The sequence below is a fragment of the Bombina bombina genome, chromosome 4 (assembly GCF_027579735.1).
Source record: "Bombina bombina isolate aBomBom1 chromosome 4, aBomBom1.pri, whole genome shotgun sequence".
Taxonomy (NCBI): Eukaryota; Metazoa; Chordata; class Amphibia; order Anura; family Bombinatoridae; genus Bombina; species Bombina bombina.
Genome location: NC_069502.1, coordinates 811,105,960 through 811,113,398, shown reverse-complemented (window position 1 = coordinate 811,113,398; position 7,439 = coordinate 811,105,960).

Sequence of the window (7,439 nt, the reverse complement as noted above, 5' to 3'; positions counted from 1 at the left end):
CATGCAGGTGCTATCAGAATCACTGATGCTCTCTCCTGTTTGATTCTGGCAATCAATCGAGGAAGCATCGGGAAGGGTGGAAACACATAAGCCATCCTGAAGTCCCAAGGTGCTGTCAGGGCATCTATTAGGACTGCTCCTGGATCCCTGGATCTGGACCCGTAACGAGGAAGCTTGGCGTTTTGTCGAGACGCCATGAGATCTATCTCTGGTTTGCCCCAACGTCGAAGTATTTGGGCAAAGACCTCCGGATGAAGTTCCCACTCCCCCGGATGAAAAGTCTGACGACTTAAGAAATCCGCCTCCCAGTTCTCCACTCCCGGGATGTGGATTGCTGACAGGTGGCAAGAGTGAGACTCTGCCCAGCGAATTATCTTTGATACTTCCATCATTGCTAGGGAGCTTCTTGTCCCTCCCTGATGGTTGATGTAAGCTACAGTCGTGATGTTGTCCAACTGAAACCTGATGAACTCCCGAGTTGTCAATTGGGGCCAAGCCAGGAGGGCATTGAGAACTGCTCTAAATTCCAGAATGTTTATTGGCAGGAGACTCTCCTCCTGACTCCATTGTCCCTGAGCCTTCAGAGAATTCCAGACGGCACCCCAACCTAGAAGGCTGGCGTCTGTTGTTACAATTGTCCAGTCTGGTCTGCTGAATGGCATCCCCCTGGACAGATGTGGCAGAGAAAGCCACCATAGAAGAGAATTTCTGGTCTCTTGATCCAGATTCAGAGAAGGGGACAAGTCTGAGTAATCCCCATTCCACTGACTTAGCATGCACAATTGCAGTGGTCTGAGGTGTAAGCGAGCAAATGGCACTATGTCCATTGCCGCTACCATTAAGCCGATTACCTCCATACATTGAGCCACCGATGGGTGTTGAATGGAATGAAGGGTGCGGCAAGCACTTTAAAGTCTTGTTAACCTGTCCTCTGTCAGGTAAATCTTCATTTCTACAGAATCTATAAGAGTCCCCAGGAAGGGAACTCTTGTAAGTGGAACGAGTGAACTTTTCTTTTCGTTCACCTTCCATCCATGTGACCTTAGAAATGCCAGTACTAACTCTGTATGAGACTTGGCAGTTTGAAAGCTTGAAGCTTGTATCAGAATGTCGTCTAGGTACGGAGCTACCGAAATTCCCCGCGGTCTTAGTACCGCCAGAAGAGCACCTAGAACCTTTGTGAAGATTCTTGGAGCTGTAGCCAATTCGAATGGAAGAGCTACAAACTGGTAATGCCTGTCTAGAAAGGCAAACCTTAGATACCGGTAATGATCTTTGTGAATCGGTATGTGAAGGTAAGCGTCCTTTAAGTCCACTGTGGTCATGTACTGACCTTCTTGGATCATGGGTAAAATTGTCCGAATAGTCTCCATTTTGAAAGATGGAACTCTTAGGAATTTGTTTAGGATCTTTAAATCCAGGATTGGTCTGAAAGTTCCCTCTTTTTTGGGAACCACAAACAGATTTGAGTAAAACCCTTGTCCCTGTTCCGACCGTGGAACTGGATGGATTACTCCCATTAACAATAGTTCTTGTATGCAGCGTAGAAACGCTTCTTTCTTTGTTTGGTTTGTTGACAACCTTGACAGATGAAATCTCTCTCTTGGAGGAGAGTGTTTGAAGTCCAGAAGGTATCCCTGAGATATTATCTCTAGCGCCCAGGGATCCTGGACATCTCTTGCCCAAGCCTGGGCGAAGAGAGAAAGTCTGCCCCCCACTAGATCCGATCCCGGATCGGGGGCCCTCAATTCATGCTGTTTTAGTGGCAGCAGCAGGTTTCCTGGCCTGCTTGCCCTTGTTCCAGGACTGGTTAGGTCTCCAGCCTTGTCTGTAGCGAGCACCAGATCCTTCTTGTTTTGGAGTAGTGGAAGTTGATGCTGCTCCTGCTTTGAAATTCCGAAAGGAACGAAAATTAGACTGTCTAGCCTTAGGTTTGGCTTTGTCTTGAGGCAGGGCGTGGCCCTTACCTCCTGTAATGTCAGCGATAATTTCTTTCAAACCGGGCCCAAATAAGGTCTGTCCCTTGAAAGGTATATTAAGTAATTTGGACTTAGAAGTTACATCAGCTGACCAGGATTTTAGCCACAGTGCTCTGCGCGCCTGAATGGCGAATCCGGAATTCTTAGCCGTAAGTTTAGTTAAATGTACTACGGCTTCCCGAAATGAATGAATTAGATAGCTTAAGTATTCTAAGCCTGTCTGAAATGTCGTCCAGCGTAACTGAACTAAGATTCTCTTCTAGAGACTCAATCCAGAATGCCGCTGCAGCCGTGATCGGCGCAATGCATGCAAGGGGTTGCAATATAAAACCTTGTTGAACAAACATTTTCTTAAGGTAACCCTCTAACTTTTTATCCATTGGATCTGAAAAGGCACAGCTATCCTCTACCGGGATAGTGGTACGCTTAGCTAAAGTAGAAACTGCTCCCTCCACCTTAGGGACCGTTTGCCATAAGTCCCGTGTGGTGGTGTCTATTGGAAACATCTTTCTAAATATCGGAGGGGGTGAGAACGGCACACCGGGTCTATCCCACTCCTTAGTAATAATTTCAGTTAGTCTCTTAGGTATAGGAAAAACGTCAGTACTTGTTGGTACAGCAAAATATTTATCCAACCTACACATTTTCTCTGGTATTGCAACTGTGTTACAATCATTCAGGGCCGCTAACACCTCCCCTAGTAAAACACGGAGGTTTTCCAGCTTAAATTTAAAATTTGAAATATCTGAATCCAATCTGTTTGGATCAGAACCATCAGCCGCAGAATGAAGCTCTCCGTCCTCATGTTCTGCAAGTTGCGACGCAGTATCTGACATGGCCCTAACATTATCAGCGCACTCTGTTCTCACCCCAGAGTGATCACGCTTGCCCCTTAGTTCTGGTAATTTAGCCAAAACCTCAGTCATAACAGTAGCCATATCTTGTAATGTTATTTGTAATGGCCGCCCAGATGTACTTGGCGCCACCATATCGCGCATGTCCCGAGCGGGAGATGCAGGTACTGTCACGTGAGGCGAGTTAGTCGGCATAATTCTCCCCTCGTTGTTTGGTGAAATTTGTTCAATTTGTACAGATTGACTTTTATTTAATGTAGCATCAATACAGTTAGTACATAAATTTCTATTGGGCTCCACTTTGGCGTTAGTACAAATAGTACAGGTCTCATCTTCTGAATCAGACATGTTTAACAAACTAGCAAATAAACTTGCAATTTGGAAATACTATTCAAGTAAAATACAATGAAAAAAACGAACTGTGCTTAAGAAGCACTGAAGATATATAACAGTTGAAATCAATAAGCTTTGTAAAACAAAACGCAATTTAGCAAAGGCTTGTTCCCATTAGCAAAGAATAACTAACCCTGAGGCATAAAAAAGTTAAAGAATAAACGTTTTTTATCACAGTCAACTACAATCTCACAGCTCTGTTAGATTACTTCCCTCAAACAAGCTTTGAAGATCCCTGAGTTCTGTAGAGATAAACCGGAACATGCAGGAAAAAACAATGAGCTTCTGATTGAAATTTTTGATGCGTAGCAAAAGCGCCAAAAAAGGTCCCACCCCCTCACACACAACAGTGAGAGAGATCAGTAAATTGTCATAATTAGATCCAGCAACTGCCAAGTGGAAAAATAGTGCCCAAACATTTTATTCACCCAGTACCTCAGAAAATGAAAACGATTTTACATTCCAGCAAAAACATTTAACATAAATTAAGAGTTATTAAAAAGCCTGTTGCATTGCAATTAGGCTAAAATCTTATATACATAGTGTAATTCCAGTGAAGTACCATTCCCCAGAATACTAAAATGTAAAATATACATACATGATATTATGTCGGTATGGCAGGATTTTCTCATCAATTCCATTGTTAGAAAATAAAAACTGCTACATACCTCTTTGCAGAATAAACTGCCCGCTGTCCCCTGATCTGAAGTTTACCTCTCCTCAGATGGCCGAGAAACAGCAATATGATCTTAACAACTCCGGCTAAAATCATAGTAAAAACTCTGGTAGATTCTTCTTCAAACTCTACCAGAGAAGGAATAACACACTCCGGTGCTATTAAAAAAATAACAAACTTTTGATTGAAGAAATAAACTAAATAAAATCACCATAGTCCTCTCACACATCCTATCTAGTCGTTGGGTGCAAGAGAATGACTGGGGGTGACGTAGAGGGGAGGGGCTATATGCAACTCTGCTGGGTGAATCCTCTTGCACTTCCTGTTGGGGAGGAGTAATATCCCAGAAGTAATGATGACCCGTGGACTGATCACACTTAACAGAAGAAAGTAGTTTAATGTCCAAAGAATGCATAAGCTCAAACGGAGAATCCTGTAAAGCCTTCAAAACCAAATTAAGACTCCAAGGAAGAGATATTGATTTAATGACAGGCTTGATATGGACCAAAGCCTGTACAAAACAGTGAATATCAAGAAGCTTAGCAATCTTTCTGTGAAATAAAACAGAAAGAGCAGAGATTTGTCCCTTCAAGGAACTTGCAGACAAACCCTTATCCAAACCATCCTGAAGAAACTGTAAAATTCTAGGAATTCTAAAAGAATGCCAGGAGAATTTATGAGAAGAACAACATGAAATATAAGTCTTCCAAACTCGATAACAAATCTTCCTAGAAACAGATTTACGAGCCTGTAACATAGTATTAATCACCGAGTCCGAGAAACCTCTATGACTAATCACTAGGCGTTCAATTTCTATACCTTCAAATTTAATGATTTGAGATCCTGATGGAAAAACGGGCCTTGAGACAGAATGGAAGTGGCCAAGGTTGGCAACTGGACATCCGAACAAGATCTGCATACCAAAACCTGTGAGGCCATGCTGGAGCTACCAGCAACACAAACGATTGTTCCATGCTGATCTTGGAAATCACTCTTGAAAGAAGAACAAGAGGCGGGAAGATATAAGCAGGTTGGTAACACCAAGGAACTGCTAACACATCCACCGCTTCCGCCTGAGGACCCCTGGACCTGAACAGGTACCTGGGTAGTTTCTTGTCTATTTCTGGAAGACCCCACATCTGAACAATCTGAGAAAACACATCTGGATGGAGCGACCACTCCCCCAGATGTAAAGTCTGACGGCTGAGATATTCCTCTTCCCAATTGTCTATACCTGGGATATGAACCACAGAAATTAGACAGGAGCTGAATTCTGCCCAAGCAAGTATCCGAGATACTTCTTTCATAGCTTGGGGATTGTGAGTCCCACCCTGATGATTGACATATGTCACAGTTGTGATATTGTCTGTCTGAAAACAAATGAACGGTTCTCTCTTCAACAGAGGCCAAACCTGAAAAGCCCTGAAAATAGCACGGAGTTCTAAAATATTGATTGGTAACCTTGCCTCTTGAGATTTCCAAAAACCCTTGTGCTGTCAGAGATCCCCAGACAGCTCCCCAACCTAAGACTTCCATCTGTTGTAATCACAGTCCAGGTTGGACAAACAAAAGAGGCCTCTTGAACTATATGATGGTGATCTAACCACCAAGTCAGAGAGAGTCAAACATTGGGATTTAAGGATATTAATTGTGATATCTTTGTATAATCCATGCACCATTGGTTCAGAATACAAAGCTGGAGAAGTCTCATATGAAAACCAGCAAAGGGGATTGTGTCCGATGCTGCAGTCATGAGACCTACAACTTCCATGCACATAGCTACTAAAGGGAATGATTGAGACTGAATGTTCTGACAAGCTGAAACCAATTTTAATCGTCTCTTGTCTGTTAGAGACAGAGTCATGGACACTGAATCTATCTGGAAACCTAAAAAGGTGACCCTTGTCTGAGTAATCAAAGAACTTTTTGGTAAATTGATCCTCCAACCATGTCTGTGAATAAACAACACTAGCTGATTTGTGTGAGATTCTGCAGAATGTAAAGACTGAGCTAGTATCAAGATATCGTCCAAATAAGAAAACACTGCAATACCCCATTCTCTGATTACAGAGAGTAGGGCACCGAAAATCTTTGAAAAGATGATTGGAGCTGTCGCTAGGCCAAATGGAAGAGCGACAAATTGGTAATGCTTGTCTAGAAAAGAGAATCTCAGAAACTGATAGTGGTCTGGATGAATTGGAATATGAAGATATGCATCCTGTAAGTCTATCGTGGACATATAATGCCCTTGCTGAACAAAAGGCAGAATAGTCCTTATAGTCACCACTTTGAAAGTTGGCACTCTTACATAATGATTCAAAAATGAATTTTCTTTCTTTGGGACAATGAATAGATTTGAATAAAACCCCAGACCCTCTTCCTGAAATGGAACTGGCATGATTACCCCTGAAAGCTCCAGATCTGAAACACACTTCAGAAAAGCCTGAGCCTTTACTGGATTTACTGGGATGCGTGAGAGAAAAAACCTTCTCACAGGAGGTCTTACTCTGAATCCTATTCGGTACCCTTGAGAGATAATACTCTGAATCCATTGATTTTGGACAGAATATGCCCAAATATTTTGGAAGAATCTTAATCTGCCCCCTATCAGCTGAGCTGGAATGACCACACCGTCATGCAGACTTGGGGGCTGGTTTCGGTTTCTTAAACGGTTTGGATTTGCTCCAACTTGAAGAAGGTTTCCTATTGGAACCAGATTCTTTGGGGGAAGGATTAGGTTTCTGTTCCTTATTTTGTTTAAAGGAATGAAAACTGTTAGAAGCTTTAGATTTACCCTTAGGTCTTTTATCCTGAGGCAAAAAAAAAACTCCCTTCCCCCCAATGAAATAATCGAATCCAACTGAGAACCAAATAACTTATTACCTTAGATAGAAAGGGATAGTAATCTAGACTTAGATACCATGTCAGCATTCCAATATTTGAGCCACAAAGCTCTTCTAGCTAAAATAGCTCAATACATAGATTTAACATCAATTTTAAAGATATCAAAAATGGCATCACACATAAAATGATTAGTATGTTAAAGCAAGCGAACAATGCTAGACAAACCAGGATCCATTTCCTGTTGCGCTAAATTTTCCAACCAAAAAGTTGATGCAGCTGCAACATCAGCCATAGAAACGGCAGGCCTGAGAAGACCGCCAGAATATAAATAAGCATTCCTTAGATAAGATTCAAGTGTCCTATCTAAAGGGTCTTTAAAAGAAGTACTATCTTCCATAGGAATAGTTGTACGTTTAGCAAGAGTAGAAATAGCCCCATCAACTTTGGGGATCTTTTCCCAAAACTACAATCTAACTGCTGGCAAAGTATACGATTTTTTAAACCTTGAAGAAGGAATAAAAGAAGTACCAGGCCTATTCCATTCCATAGAAATCATATCAGAAATAGCATTAGGAACTGGAAAAATCTCTGGAGTAACCACAGGAGGTTTATAAACAGAATTTAAACATTTACTGGTTTTAATATCAAGAGGACAAGTGTCCTCAATATCCAATGTAATCAACACCTCTTTTA